Consider the following 14,306-nt stretch of genomic DNA (forward strand, 5'->3'; position numbering starts at 1 on the left):
CTTTTATGTCTGTTGGATCTAATAATAGAAATAGGATTGATCATTTGTACGTTTTCAAAGGACATCAAGAGTTGGCACACACACTTCAAAAGAAAGTGTTTTCACCAGGGGGCGACTGGGAAGTGTTGCTCTGAAGGATGTGGTTGCCAGGAGGGAGGTGGAGGGCAGACCCCGGGTTCTGTTGGCAGGTAGGATGGGGTGGATGTCACCTTGTGTATGTGGTAACATCCTTTCTCCAATGTAAGTTTCCCTCGCGTTTTGGATTCTTCTGTTTTCTCCAAAATCACTTTCTCTTTAGTGGGCACAGTGGTAAACCATCTGGCATCCCTGGGTTGGTGTCCAGAAAGCATCATTCCCAGGAGTAAATGATCCCAGCTTGAGGGGTGTGCTGTCGCACCCTAGTGGCGGGAGACGCACTGCCACTCCATCACCAGGGGGATGGCCTTCCTCTCTCATTGTTCTGCAGCCAGAAAAACTCATGTCCCTTCTGATAAACATGAAAACCCCACACTCGTATCCTCCCCTCTTCCACCCAAGGATTCTTGGGAATCATTGAATTTGCTCCATATTTTCGTCAGGTGAGATTTGGTCCAAACCTCCTTGAAGGTCGTAATACAAAAACAATAAAAATTGTTTTCATTTGTCAAATACAGATAATACCGGAGCCTTGAGTGTGCTTATGTGAGCAGCTACCTCACTTACAAGAGTCGTATTCCCTTATGGGGACACACCTTCCTGATTACCCATTGGTATTCCAGGTCACGCTGAAGGTCCCTTGAACAATCCTGGGGACTTATTATTTTTAAAAAATGTGTATTTATTTATTTTGAGAGCGAGAGAGAGAACAGGAGCGCGTGTGAGTTAGGGAGGAGCAGAGAGAGAGAGAGGGAGAGAGAGAATCCCAAGCAGGCTCCGTGCTGGCAGCGTGGGATGGTGACCTGAGCCGAAGCCGAGTGGTTTTCTTATTATTTTACATTGTGGGGTATAAAGTACAGTGATGTTAGCTTTTCATTGCTCTTGCTTCTCTCCCTTCCCTCCCTCTCTCCCTCCTCTTTCTATAGCTTGCCCTCGACCTGTCTGGTCTTGGGGACGGACCGTGATGTGCATCGTGATCCTGTAGCACCGAGTGCGTACAGGCAAGTCAGGACAGCCACCTGGGTCACCTCCTGTGATCCACGTGCCAGTGGGAGGTGGGAGGTGAGTGCGTGGAGGAGGTGGGTGTGCAGGGAACAAATGAAACCCCACAGCTGCTGGCCGCTGGGCTTCAGGGAGACCCCAGTCCTCCCCTGTTACCCTACGGTCTTCTGGGAAGCAGTGCCCGTGGCTCTATTTCCCTCTCCGTTTGTGTAGGGAAGGAAATGAGATGACACAGGGAGGGGCTGTTTGAAATGGGGAGGCACTCGTGGTGTTACTGTCCTGGAATGCTCTTACCCTGTCCCGTTTGGGGGAGGGCTTTCTCTGTTTGCTTACTGCTGGGGGCTCATCTACAGAAATATCCCAGCAGGGGATATCCGGAGAAGGCACGGGGGGGGGGGGGCTCGGGCAGGAGCAGGTGCCTAGAGCACACCTGTGCTGATTCAGGAGTATCCGGCTTAGGTGAAAGTTGGTGTCGTGAGACTGGGGCTGGGGCTCCTTGGCTTTGACGTTGACCTCTGCCCGCCCACTGCAGCTGGGCTGCCCCTGGGGCAGCCCACAGGTCATCACCTTCAGCTATGACTCTGGGCAGGTAAGTCAGGACACAAGACGCCACTTTCCCCTCCGCTCCCGTTGGCAGCGTGCGCTTGAGGTCTGGGAGCTGCACGGGGCCGTCTACACGCACGGCTCCACCACCGGTCTGTGTTCCTGCCCCAGGCGGACGGGCTGAGGTGTCTGAAGCGAACGTGCCAAGGACCTTGACGAGTTCTGGCTGCACAGGCACGTCCTGCCAGGCGGAGCAAAGATAGCAGGAAACTTCGCGGAGAATTTGGCGAGAAGTCCAGTAGAAGTGATCCTTGACGCCCCTCCTCCACCTCTTCCCGGCCTCTTTATTTATCCATTTTTAACTTCTAGACATAACGGACATTTTTACAAAGGCTACACGTTGTATTTGCCAGGTTTTGATTGAAGCATGATTTGCAGGACATGAAAAGCACAGATCCTGAACGTCCAGTAGGATGAGTTGACAAATGCGTTCACCTCTGTCACCCACATCGCCATAAGATATGGGATGTCTCTACGGAGCCCCGAGCTTCCCCTTCGACTCTCTGCAATTCACTACCCACCCGGCTGGATTCTGCTCATGAGCTGGCGGTGAGGTCAGGACAAGTCCCTAGCAAGGCAAAGACCCTACGTTTCGTAATCTGATCAGTGTGTTCCTATATTTTACTACCAGTAGTTCTGAACTGTCAGCTCACACAGCCTTCTATTGTGGTTTCTTTTTCTTTCTTTTTTTAATTTTTTTAAATGTTTTTATTTATTTTTGAGACAGAGACAGAGCATGAGCAGGAGAGGGGCAGAGAGAGACGGAGACACAGAATCAGAAGCAGGCTCCAGGCTCTGAGCTGTCAGCACAGAGCCCGATGAGGGGCCCGAACTCATAGACCATGAGATCATGACCCGAGCTGAAGTTGGACGCTTAACCGACTGAGCCACCCAGGCGCCCCGGTTTATTTTTCAATAATAGTTCCCTACGACCTTTGGTGCAACAGTGGGCATTAGCCCCCCAGGAAGAGCGAACCCTGTTCCCTGGCTCAAGACAGGGAGGGAGGCACATGTGATCTGTCTTGTGCTTGGCCTAGTTCAGGGACTCCATAAATTTCCTTGAAACAGTGACTAAGAGTCAACGCTGGGAACAAAGAAGGGCTTAATCATTTACTGGGCTCAGACCTTGTGGCTCACCTCCAGAGGTGAGAGGCAGAGAGAGTCAGAGGCATCGCCCAGGCGGCAAGCAGGAGTCCCCGCTTGTGCAGCACGAGCATGGAGTCTGGGAAGGGTGAGAAAGCTGTGTTTGTCACGTGCTGGTGAGCCGCTGAAGTGAGGCGGGTGGTCTCCTGCCCTCACACAGAGGAGGGTCTGCTGCTTGGACACCTGGGGCCTGGCTGACCCTGGAGGGTCTGTCCCTACTCCAAACGCTTTCGTGTATGAGCCCACCAGACCAGAGCCCACAGCCCAGCCACCTCCACCATCAGACTCTCACACTCGGGGCCACTGTGCACCTGCTGTATTAACCCCAGGTTATGGGCCAGACAAGGAGGGTCCTGAAGCCCACGGTTATTCAGACCACCCAGTCCTAAACCTGTGTCGCCCACCTCACCCACTCCTTCCCGTGGGAACCACCACAAAAACCTGTGCCCACAGTCCCCTGCACCTCTGCCCACTGACTGGCCCTGCTCCCCTCATGGCACAAGGGATGCCCTCTTCCTTTTGGGAATAGTAATAAAACTCTATTTACGATGGCACTCATCTCCTGATCAGTTGACCTCATCATTCCTGAATAATAATAAAACCTACCTTTTAAAAACATGGATGTAAACCAACTATTCATTTGCCCCTGGTTCCCCCACTTTGGAAGGGCTGGAGCTCAGGGGGAAGCTGTGACTGGCACACATTCTGCTCCAGGGAACAGCAGCATAAGGTTTGTGGAGGTGGCCGAAATCGTGGCCGAGGAAAGCCCTGTGCCGGACAAGTAGCTGAGGGCAGCCGTCTCCTGGGACTCTCTCCAGTGGGTGACGGAGGCCGTAGAGACTTTCCCAGGAATGGGCTATTCCCACTTAGCTCTTAAAGGCAGAGACAGCAGAGAAAACCACAGAAGGATGAGTAGTCAAATTCTGGTTAAAACGGCCGTGGGACTTTGTGGGCTTTACACGTTCTTCGAGGAGCTCCGGGTCCGAGGCAATACAGCAGGTGGCAGCAGCCATGATGATGTCATAGTAGTGACAGTAACAAACACTCAACGCAAGCATTCTGCCTGCCCTGTGCCAGACCCGTGCTAACACCACCCCCCTATGGTGGTAACTCGTTACTACTAATAGTAACTAGGTGCTATATGATTCCCTTTTACGAGGAGGGAAACAGAAGCACAGAGATGCAGTGATCTGTTCAAGCGCACGCAATGAAGGAAAAGCTGGGCTCTGAGCCCAGAATGGTGCCATCCACTTGTCTGCTCTGGAAGATCGGGGCTCCTCACACACAAGGCTTAGTCTGTGCTCACAATTTTAAACATTTGAGTCCAAACTTCAGTGGAATGAATGGAGAATTGCTAAATGGCTTTAATCCTCAAGTTTTTAGACTTGCTTTTATCTTGAAAAGCTTGTGGGGCTGGCCCACGATGCCCGGGGGACATATTTCAACAGAATTGCAGGGTAGAGCCATGTAATATGAATGTGGAATTTCAACAGGGATGTGGTCCCTTGAGCAGGTAGATGGTCCCAGCTGGGACCGTCTCTGCCCTCACAGAAGTTGGAGGCTGTGGAAACAGGACTGAACAAGGAGACACATAAACAGGACCATTTCAGATGCCGGCCAAGTGTCCTGAAGGAAACAAGCAGAATGATGTGATAGAGGATCCTGGGTGTGCATGCACATGGCGCTTAAGGTCCCATGAATTTTTTTTTTAAAGTTTGTGTATTTTGAGAGCAAGAGAGGGAGAGAGTGTGTAAGCGGGGGAGGGGCAGAGAGAGAAGGAGGGGGAGAGAATGAATCCCAAGCAGGCTCCATGGTGCTGTCTGCACAGAGCCCGATGTGGGGCTCGAACCCACGAACCGTGAGATCTTGACTTGAGCCGAAATCAAGATCAGACCCTGAAACGACTGAGCCACCCAGGCGCCCCAAGGTCCAATGAACTTAAGTCAATATATGGAGAATTCCTCCCTAAATGAATACTTGGCTGCTGGCTGGCAGGCGGGAGAAGGGAAGTCTAGGGGGACGCTACTGTGCACACGTGGTCAAGGACGGGAGACTTTCATCCTGCAGCACAAGGTGTGTAAATTTCGGCACCCAGGGTGGTCCAGGAACTCCAGCAAAACCCGGTCCCATCTGGAGGGTCCCAGTCCTTCCTTCCAACATGACTGGTAATTTACACCTTGTCCGCAGGCCGCTCTAACGTAGGATGCCCCAAACGGAGCCAGCACCTTACTTCCCAGATCTCTTGCCAGCTCTTTCCCCAAGCCCCAGGCTTCATGGAGGACGTGACCACACACCTGGGTATGAGTCACCATCGATGCTTTCTCTCTCTCACCTCCCAGTTCAAGCCATGACTGATTCCTGTTCATCGTGTCTCCTGGTGGTTCTGGGATCTGTCCCAGCCTCCCCATCTATAAGGGACAGACTCTACTACCTAGTTGGGAAGTTTGTCTTGCAAGAACCATTGTACTTTGTAGACTAACTCGGGTATTTCTGGATTAAAGACTTAAATAATGTTTGTCTGTCACTATAGAACTTGTGAAAAGCATTTGGGGGTAAGGAGGACGGAGGCAGGACAGCACTTCCCCGGGAGAATTTTTGGGAGAGTCTGTGGTAGTGGTGTGGGCATGTTTCACGACTCCAGGAAAGGCGGCACCCTTAAGCAGCACCCCTTTCACGTTGCACATGCTGTTGGACTATAGACTCTTCCTGAAGAATTTGCTCTTGTCCAAAGCCAAGGCCAGTGCTCTGAATTGAGCGGTGAGGCCCCTGGGTGACGGCATCTGTATTAGCTAGCAGAGCTGCATAACAAAGTCCCAGAGACTGGGGGGCTTAAACAACAGAAATTTATTTTCTTGAAGTTCTGATGGAGGTCTGGGTTGCAGTATTGACAGGGCTGTTTCCTTCTGGGAGCATTGAGGGAAGGATCTGCTCCAGGCCTCTCTCCTTGGTTTGTAGGCGACCGTCTTGCCCCCAAGTCTGCACATGCTTTTCCTTCTGGATGTGTCAGTGTCCTAATCTCCTCTTAGAAGGACACCAGCCATATTGGATTAGCACCCATCCTGATGGCCTCATTTTAACTTAATTCCCTCTTCAAAGACTGTAAGTAGTCACATTATGAAGTGTTGGGAGTTAGGACTTCAACATATGAATTTGAGGAGAACACAATGTAGACCACAAGAGTATCCTCGAGGAAACCCTGGTGGCCGGTGTGGCTGGAACAGAGCAACTGAAGTAGAGAGGCGGGAGGTGAGGCCAGAGGTAGCTATGAGCCAGTCTCACAGTCCCTACAGCTTGTGGTAATTACTTGAGATGTGAAGAGGGATGGGAAACCATTTTAAAGTTTTGAGGAGGGAAGTGATGTGATCTCACTGTGCCTGCTGTGTGGGAGATGGGCAACGGTGGCCCCCAGTGTCAGCCCGGAGAGCAGTGACGGTAATTACGGCAGCCCAGGTGAGAAGTGATGGCAGTGGCAGGTAAACGTCCAATTCAGGGTTTATTTTGCAGGTAGAGGCAGTGGCACCTGCCGATGGAGAACGTGGGATGAGAGGCATTAGAAAAATATTTTTTGGTCATGCCCAGCTGTGGGAGTGGTGGCTTCATAGCCTGAGATGTGGCCTCCAGGGGAGGGGTGAGCTGGGGAGACGCAGGGCCAGGAGTTTACTTTCAGGCACCAGGAGTGAGATTCTCAGGACTGTAATCAGAAAAGGTGTGCTCGAGACTGGAGTTCAGCGGGGTGGCTGGAGCTGATGATACGAATGTGTAAGTCATTCCAAAATTGACCATCTGGGGGCACCTGAGTGGCTCAGTTGGTTAAGTGTCTGACTTCAGCTCAGGTCATGATATCATAGTCTGTGAGTTCGAGCCCTGCGTAGGGCTATGTGCTGACAGCTCGGAGCCTAAAACCTGCTTCAGATTCTGTGTCTCCTTCTCTCTCTGCCCCTCCTCCACTTGTGCCCTGTCTCTCAAAAAATAAATAAATGTAAAAAAAAAATCAAAATTGACAGTCTTTAGCACCCTAAATTCGAGAAAGGTTATCTAGGCAATGAAACTTGTCAGAAAAGATTGACATTTGAATGATATTTGATCAGTGCCCGAATGTATTGTATGGACTTTGGGGTTCAGAATTTAATATTCAAGGACACTGTGGGGGCTGAGAACTTTTGGCAGGCTGTATAGAAGTCCTCAGTGGTTGTCACCTGCTGCCTGGTGACCTATTCCTGCCCAGGGGGAAACTGTATATTAACATCTTGCCAGAACTCCATTTCTGCTCTGTTCCTCCCCTACCCTAGTAACGTCTCATTTAGGTAAACCAAGGGCAACACCCTAATTCTGAGAGTTCTCTGCAGATTAGCAATTCTGGGAGAGACTAAGTCAGAGCCTGGACAGCCTGCACACTTCCTGCAAGGTGGAAAGCAGGCAATTTTTCTATTTTTTCCCAATCTACTTTGTGAAGTAGCCTCTTTCTGTCTTCAAGCCAAGATGCTATAGCGAGGTGAGTGGTTTGTCCCTGGGTGAATTCATACTGTCTTTATCTTTCCTAAACATTTTTATTGGGCAAAATAAAAGAGGAGCAGTCTTATTTGCATCATAATAAACTCGGTGTAGGTGGCAGGGGACGTTCTCCTTGACACTTCTGGCTTCCTGACTGTTCAGGCTCCACACTAGATCTGCGCCCCATCCCCAGACTTCTGTGGGAAGCCAGATCAGAGTGTGAATCTACTCATGGGGATTGGAGAAGACCCCAGGGGTTGTCCCATAACCCCTGCTGAGGCTCAGAGAAGGGAGCTGACCTGCCAGGTCCCATTATGGGGAGAGGGAGTGTGAGCCACATGATCAGAATCGGTGCTGTCGCGTACTAGCTTTGAGACCCTGGGCAAGCCCCTCAACCTTTCTGTTTCTTGGTTTCCAAATTCTCAAAAGAAGGATACAGACAATAGTGTGTCTATGATAAGGTAGCTCCTTCACAGGATCATTTGAGGATTACAAGAGATAATGGTGGTGAGGTTCTTAGCACAGCTGTGGCATCCTGATGGTAGCCCTGGAGGCTCTGTCATCATTTTAGGAGACTTTTGAGGTCTTTGTGCCCCAGCTGCGATGTTCTTGCACACACCATCCTTCTGTGAGTTGTACTTAGATCTAATCCCTAAAGGCAGGGCTCCCTACAGATGTATTAGGGTGGTGTTCTGGCCACAGGCTATGCAGTCGGCCAGGCCAGTGCTGCTGTTCCACATTGTATAAATGACACCTGCCCTTGTCACTCTACTGTGTGACAGGATCATAAGCAGTGGGCAGAAGCCTAGCGTGGGCCCTAGATACTGACTTGGGGCTTAGGAAGTTCAACATAATTCACATACCTCCAATGACGCATCTTTATTCAAATGCCAGAATTCTGTGTAACACTAAGAATGATACAACAAAATAAAAGGATGTATGGTCTCTGCTCTTGGTTCATTCACTATTTGTATTCGTTTGACTTCCCAGAAACATTAGGAAATAAATCATTTGGGATGTTAAAGATTTTTGGATAGATGGAAGTCTATCCCTGAGAATTGAATTTCAAAGACTTAGTCATAACATTTTTGTGTGGAAAACTGGATGGGTTACAGTTTCATTTCAATTTCTTCTTAAATAGACACCACTGTATGTTAATTCAACTTTTTCTTGCACAATTAAATAATTCATTATGATTATACATTATTGTTCTCTTGATGCGTAGGGTTCTGTGTCCCTATAAAGATAGTCTCACGGGGCGCCTGAAGGTCTCAGTCCATTGAGTGTCTCACTCTAGATGTAGGCTCAGGTCATGATCCCAGGGTCATGGGACCCAGCCCCAAGGTGAGCATGGAGTCTGGAGCTGAGTAAGATTCACATTCTCTCTCTCACTCTCAAAAAAAAAAAAAAAGTCTCACAGCAATCATCTTTCTGAGTTCTTAGGTCTGTTCTGCATATCATTTGGAAGGAGGCACAGAGAGAGGAAGACAGAGAATCCCAAGCATGCTCCACACTGTCAGCATGAAGTCTGACGTGGGGCTCAAACCCACAAAACCATGAGATCATGACCTGAGCTGAAACCAATAGTTGGATGCTTAACCAACTGAACTACCCAGGCACCCCTATTCTGTATATTGGTCTATTTCCTTCTTCATATCTGTGCTCACAGACACTGCTTGCTTCAGGTAGAACAGCTCAAAATCTGCTTAAATGTGCTTTAAAGAAGTGTTTGAAACTTTATGTTGTCCACCTTCTCTGTCTTTTTCTATGGTTCCTGATATTTGTGACATTCTTAGAACAATCTACCCTATATCAAGATCACAAAGGTATTTTAATTGATTTTTTTCTTTACATTTGAACCTCTGTGATAATTGGAGTCTATTTTGATAGAAGAAATGCATTGGGAATCACGTTTTGTTTTTCCGGTCAGATGTTTACTCGGTTTCCTTAAACTAGTGATTAACATGTCTGAATTTCCCCCTTTGCTTTCAAATGCTGAATTCTCACCTACGTGGCTGAAATTCTATTCCTTTTGTTTTCACTAAAGCACCTCTTTCTTCACTCTTCCTCACTGTTTAACTTCTGTATGGTAGCTATTCTTTTAAAATATATCAGGACAAGCCTCATCACCCTCCTTTTTATTATGCTCCTAGCTAGGGTCATAGTTCTATCTAGTTCCCAATGAACTAAAAGAAATGACACTCAAGCCGTTTTCAGAAAACTCATTTGGATTTTGATTGGATTGAATTAAATTTATATATTCATGTAGGGAATAGGTAGTTTATAATATAATGTCTCTTTAACATCGAGGAAATTGTGCCCCTGACGCGTAAGTGTTCTTTATTATCTGCAGGATAGTTATATCCTTTTATCCATCCAAGTTATGCAAATGTATTTTATGCATGTTGTAGGTATTTTATGGATTTTATGGTTGTCGTTAGATGTGGTGGTGTAATTTGGTTTGGGACTTGATTTGCTACTGTGATTGGGACGTTTTGTGTGTATGGCAAGAGGCTATACCCGCAGACACAGAAATTGAAATATTTGATTTATAAAAAATTTTCAGCCTCTGTAGATTTAGACTGGGTAAGTTGGAAAAGCTTGACAAGACCTAATGGCGGCGGGTACATGGAGAAAGACAAACATTAATGCTCTCCCAGTGGGACTGTGAATTCATGCAAATTTTCCTATGGAGCCTTTGACTATACACATATTTATAATATGCATACCATTTGACTTAGCAATACTAATTCTAGAAATTCATCCAAAGGAGTATACTGGACAGTTCACAAAAAGTATGTCCAAATATTCATCATGTTATTGCGCATAACAATAGAAAGTTGGAACTAATGTAAATATGTGTCAGGAGAGTTATTAAATAAATCATGATATAGTCTTAGGATGCAATTTCTTGCAGCCATAGAAATGGTAATGTATCTAAATGTATATGCATACATTTACATATCTACATGGAGAATTGTCCTGGATTGGTTATTGAATGAATAAAGCAGGTCTTGATCAGCATATATTCTGTGGTACCACCCGGAAAATGTGTGTATAAATATGTTCTGTGTCTGGAAAGGTGTTAAACATCTAATTGGGATTTCAGTCCACTTACACTCTCTTTTTCATACTCTCCTAACTTTTATACTTTTTAAAAAAGCTTGAATCATTTTAAACTCTCTTCCACTCCCCCTTCCCCCCCCACCCTGTTCCCCCAGAATTAAGTTATATCATTGTAAAAACAATAAAAAAATTAAAAGTTGCTAATGTGTCCTAAAGCAAAGTGCTGGAAATAAAGAGTAGCTTGGAATAACATTTAGGTCAAAATAAATAGTCCCTAGAGGGCACTTTTCTCCCCTAACTCACAATAGCTATTGTTTAAACTTGCGTTCTAGGCAATGGACTGACAACTTTAGATGACTGATGTCATTCAGTCTCAGGACTGGCTGTGTCAGGTGGTATATTGTTTCCCCTTGCAGGAGCTGGAGGGTGCCCACAATTGTGGGGTGCAGCACACAGCAGGTGGGGCAGAGCAAGCTTGCGTGAGGGGAGCCCCACTCAAAATACCAGTGGGGAGTGTGTGGCCTTCCACATCCACTTTTTCTACAACCCAGTTTTCCTGCTTCTCCTGTCTGGAAACAGCCTTCATGTCCAGCAGCACGAGATTTAGAAAGCATTTTTATAGAGGGGATCGTTCAACTCCTGGTTTCAGGGTTGTGAGTTCGAGTCCCACATTGAGAGATTACTTTAAAAAATAAAAATCTTAAAAACACATGTTCTAGAAATTGATAAATTACATATACAGTTTTCATAGAAAAAGTCCTAGGAATGGATGATGTGAAAATTTATTTTGTTAGTAATTTTCGAAATTCAAAAAGCTATGCAAATACTGCCTGAGTAGGCATAGCGGCCCCAACTGGGCTTAAAATATTAAACATAACGCGAATCGATCTCAGATCCTTCTTTTCATTTTTCTTGTTTGTTTTATTTCTTCCATTTCTTTTCTTATCACAAAAGCAATTCATGCTTAACATAGGAAAGAAATCTGAAAATATACATTGAAGGAGAAACCTGAGAACCACCTGTAACCCAATCCTTCCAGGAGGACTATTATTTCATGAATATTCTGTTGGAACCTGTTTTGTATATATTTATTATACTTAAGTAAAAGTGCCATCTTACTATTTATGCTCTTTTGTGACCAGTGATGATTTATCTGCTGCATTTTCTTTTATTGGATGTTTGGTTTGTATCTTTAAAAAAAAATTGCTCTGTCAGTTGGTTAAGCATCTGACTCTGGCTCAGGTCATGATCTCACAGTTTGTGGGTTCGAGCCCTATGTTGAGCTTTCTCCTGTCACCACAGAGTCTGTTTCGGATCCTCTGTCCCCCTCTCTCTCTGCCCCTCCCCTGCTCTCTCTTTCTCTCAAAAATAAACATTAAAAACATAAATTAAAAAATTGCTCTGATTAAAGTTAGCACAGGGAAATGAAAGCAATAAAAGGGCAAAGGGGGATTTAAAAAACAGGAAAAAAACTTAAAATTCTGAAAAACTAACGAAAATGGTTATAAAACCCAGGTAAGATGATGACGCTAATGATAAAACTAATCGGTAGCGCACCAAAGTTACCAAGACTGGGCAAACCAGAGACTGGGGAGATTTGTTTCTGACAAATTAATGTTTAAAGCTGCTTGGTTTTGTTCACATTGCTTCCCTCTCTCCCTCTCTCTGTAAAATATATTATATGCTCTGGGGCGCACTCTCTGGCTCCAGAAGGCTCAGAGTCTACCTGGCGGGAAGACTCGTTTTCCAGGAGGGGCCCCCCAGCTTCAGAGAGTAGACTCTCCCTCATCTGTAAGAGGCCAAGAGAGTCTCCCTTCTCCCCATCCTCATCCTCTCTCCACTCTGGCGTCACTATAGCAGCCAACGTTGTTTCGTTTGTTTGTTTTTAGCATGACTCTGTTCTGGGGAAGCTTGGCCTTCTCCAAGAAGTGCTCACTGAGTTCAGTGTGGATTGGGGGCTCTGGAGGGAGCCACTCTCCCCTCTCCCCACACAGGCCCAACCTCTCCCTCCTGGCCCAAGAAGGCCCAGAGGAAGCCTGGAGGCATGCTGAGGCAGCTGGGGAATGCACTGTCCACCCCCACACCCTCGGCCTGCCCACACCAACGAGGTCTTAAAGATGTGCAAACATCAGGGGCACCCTTGAAGGGGAAGATGAGTCATTGCTGGCTCGGGCCTCCAGGTGTGTCTGGGGAGCATCAGGCGCTCCAGCTTGGGTATGACATTGCTTATAGTCCCGCTCCTGACATGTCTGCTTCACTTTCTCCCAGCTTCATGATGTCGCTGAAGGAAGCCGATGGTGGTCACTTGTGGCTCTGGAGTTCTCAGGGAGACTGTCAGAAGAAATATCCTGCCTCCACACTCTATCAAGAAGGCTTCTTTTGTTCTGATAACTGTGTGGGCTCCAGCAGCAGGTGTGTGGGTAAAGAGAGTCTCTGGTATCAGACTTGGATATCTGGCAACCGGAGATAGTAGCAGGCCTAGCCAAAGCTAGACTTACAGGTATGCCAAGTAATGGCATCTTTCCAGCTCCAACAGCCCTGGAGAATTCTGGAAAGAGGCAGGCAATCCAGGAAGTCAGTGTCTGGTTTCTCCAGCATGCAGGGACCTGGCCACTGCACTGCTGATGGGGCCAGACCCACCATTTCCAGAGATGAACCGGCAGGTGTAAAGAAAGGCTCAGGTTTCAAGACACAGTGGAAAAGATCTGAGAGTGATCTTGAGGCTTGGTTTGGCGATCAGCATGGCATGACTCTGAGCCCCAAATTTTGGGGTCTGAGGCTTTTGAAAATAACGTTGAGAGAATATTTTTTTTTATTATAAGGGAAATAAACCAAAGACAGCATATAAAAATGCAAATAAAAAAAGCAGTAACAACTTTAAATCTAACTACACGGCAGTTCTGTGGATGAGTTAAGAAAAAAGGAAAAATGTATTTCTTCAACAAATGTTTATTCAGTTTCTAGTTTCCTCTATATTCCAAACACAGTATTAAGCACTGGGGATACAGCAGAGAACAAAAAGGACAAAAGTGCCTGCCATCACAGAGCTTACATCCCAGTGTGTGGGAGAGAGGGAGACAGGAAGACAAGCATGGATGAGGAAATCATCAAATAGTGTTATGGGATGAATGGCATCCCCCAGAATGCTTATGTTGAAATCCTAACCCTCAGGACCTCAGAATGTGACTGTATTTGGAGATGGGGCCTTTAAAAGGTGATTAAGTTAAAATGAGGCCAATAGAGTGGGTCTACCCCATTATGAGTGGTGTCCTCATGAGGAGAGGAAATATGGCCACAGGAAGAGATATGAGCACACAGAGAGAAGGCCATGTGAGGACCCCACAAGAAGGTGACTATCTACAAGACAAAGAGAGTGGTCTCAGGAGAAACCAATCTTACGGCACCTTGGTTTTAGATTTCTAACTTCCGGAACTGTGAGAAATACATCCCTATCGTTGAAGTTACCCAGTCTGTGGGACTTTGTGATGGCGGCTCTAGAAAACGAATGCAAATAGTTTATAAGATGTTAAGTGCAATGGAGAATAGGGAACAAGGTCAGGGGTATGGGGCCATGCACATCTGTGGGGGAAGTATATTCCAGAAGAGGGTGCCAAGGCCCAGGGTGGGAGGGGGCAGGAGCAGGTGAGGAGGGGGAGAGCAGCCAAGTCAGAGCTGTATGTGCAAAGATTTTGGATTTGCTCTGAGTGAATCCATTTTGGTAATTAATAAAAGTCCTTTTGGTTTTCTTTATTGGGTTTATGAGATAGTAAGTTAACTAGATGGATGATAGATGATAGACAGGTAGATGATAGATTACATCACATTTAAGAAAATTTGACTTAGGGGAGCCTGGGTGGCTCAGTTGG

General features: G+C 46.7%; 1 protein-coding gene and 1 long non-coding RNA gene across 13 annotated transcripts in view; one reads left to right on the plus strand and one right to left on the minus strand.

Moving 5' to 3' along the window:
* The window catches only part of LOC113596536 (uncharacterized), an 87,443-nt gene that overhangs the window by 53,851 nt on the left and 19,286 nt on the right, over window positions 1-14,306 (plus strand). The window contains exons 3-4 of one of the 12 annotated variants that reach the window (XR_008295786.1): window positions 1,062-1,197; window positions 1,852-3,517. The exons of 9 other annotated variants lie outside the window; for them this stretch is intronic. The gene's annotated coding sequence lies outside the window, so the exon portion shown is untranslated. Of the gene's footprint in view, window positions 1-1,061; window positions 3,518-14,306 lie in introns of those variants that run through there. 2 more of the 12 variants (XR_008295787.1, XR_008295785.1) reach the window with 2 other exon arrangements.
* On the minus strand, window positions 2,826-3,999 carry LOC113596539 (uncharacterized). The gene is made up of 2 exons (XR_003417294.2): window positions 3,490-3,999; window positions 2,826-2,962 (listed from the first exon to the last, which is right to left on the minus strand). It is a non-coding gene; the product is annotated as an uncharacterized LOC113596539 (long non-coding RNA).

This window comes from Acinonyx jubatus, chromosome B1 (genome assembly GCF_027475565.1).
Source record: "Acinonyx jubatus isolate Ajub_Pintada_27869175 chromosome B1, VMU_Ajub_asm_v1.0, whole genome shotgun sequence".
Taxonomy (NCBI): Eukaryota; Metazoa; Chordata; class Mammalia; order Carnivora; family Felidae; genus Acinonyx; species Acinonyx jubatus.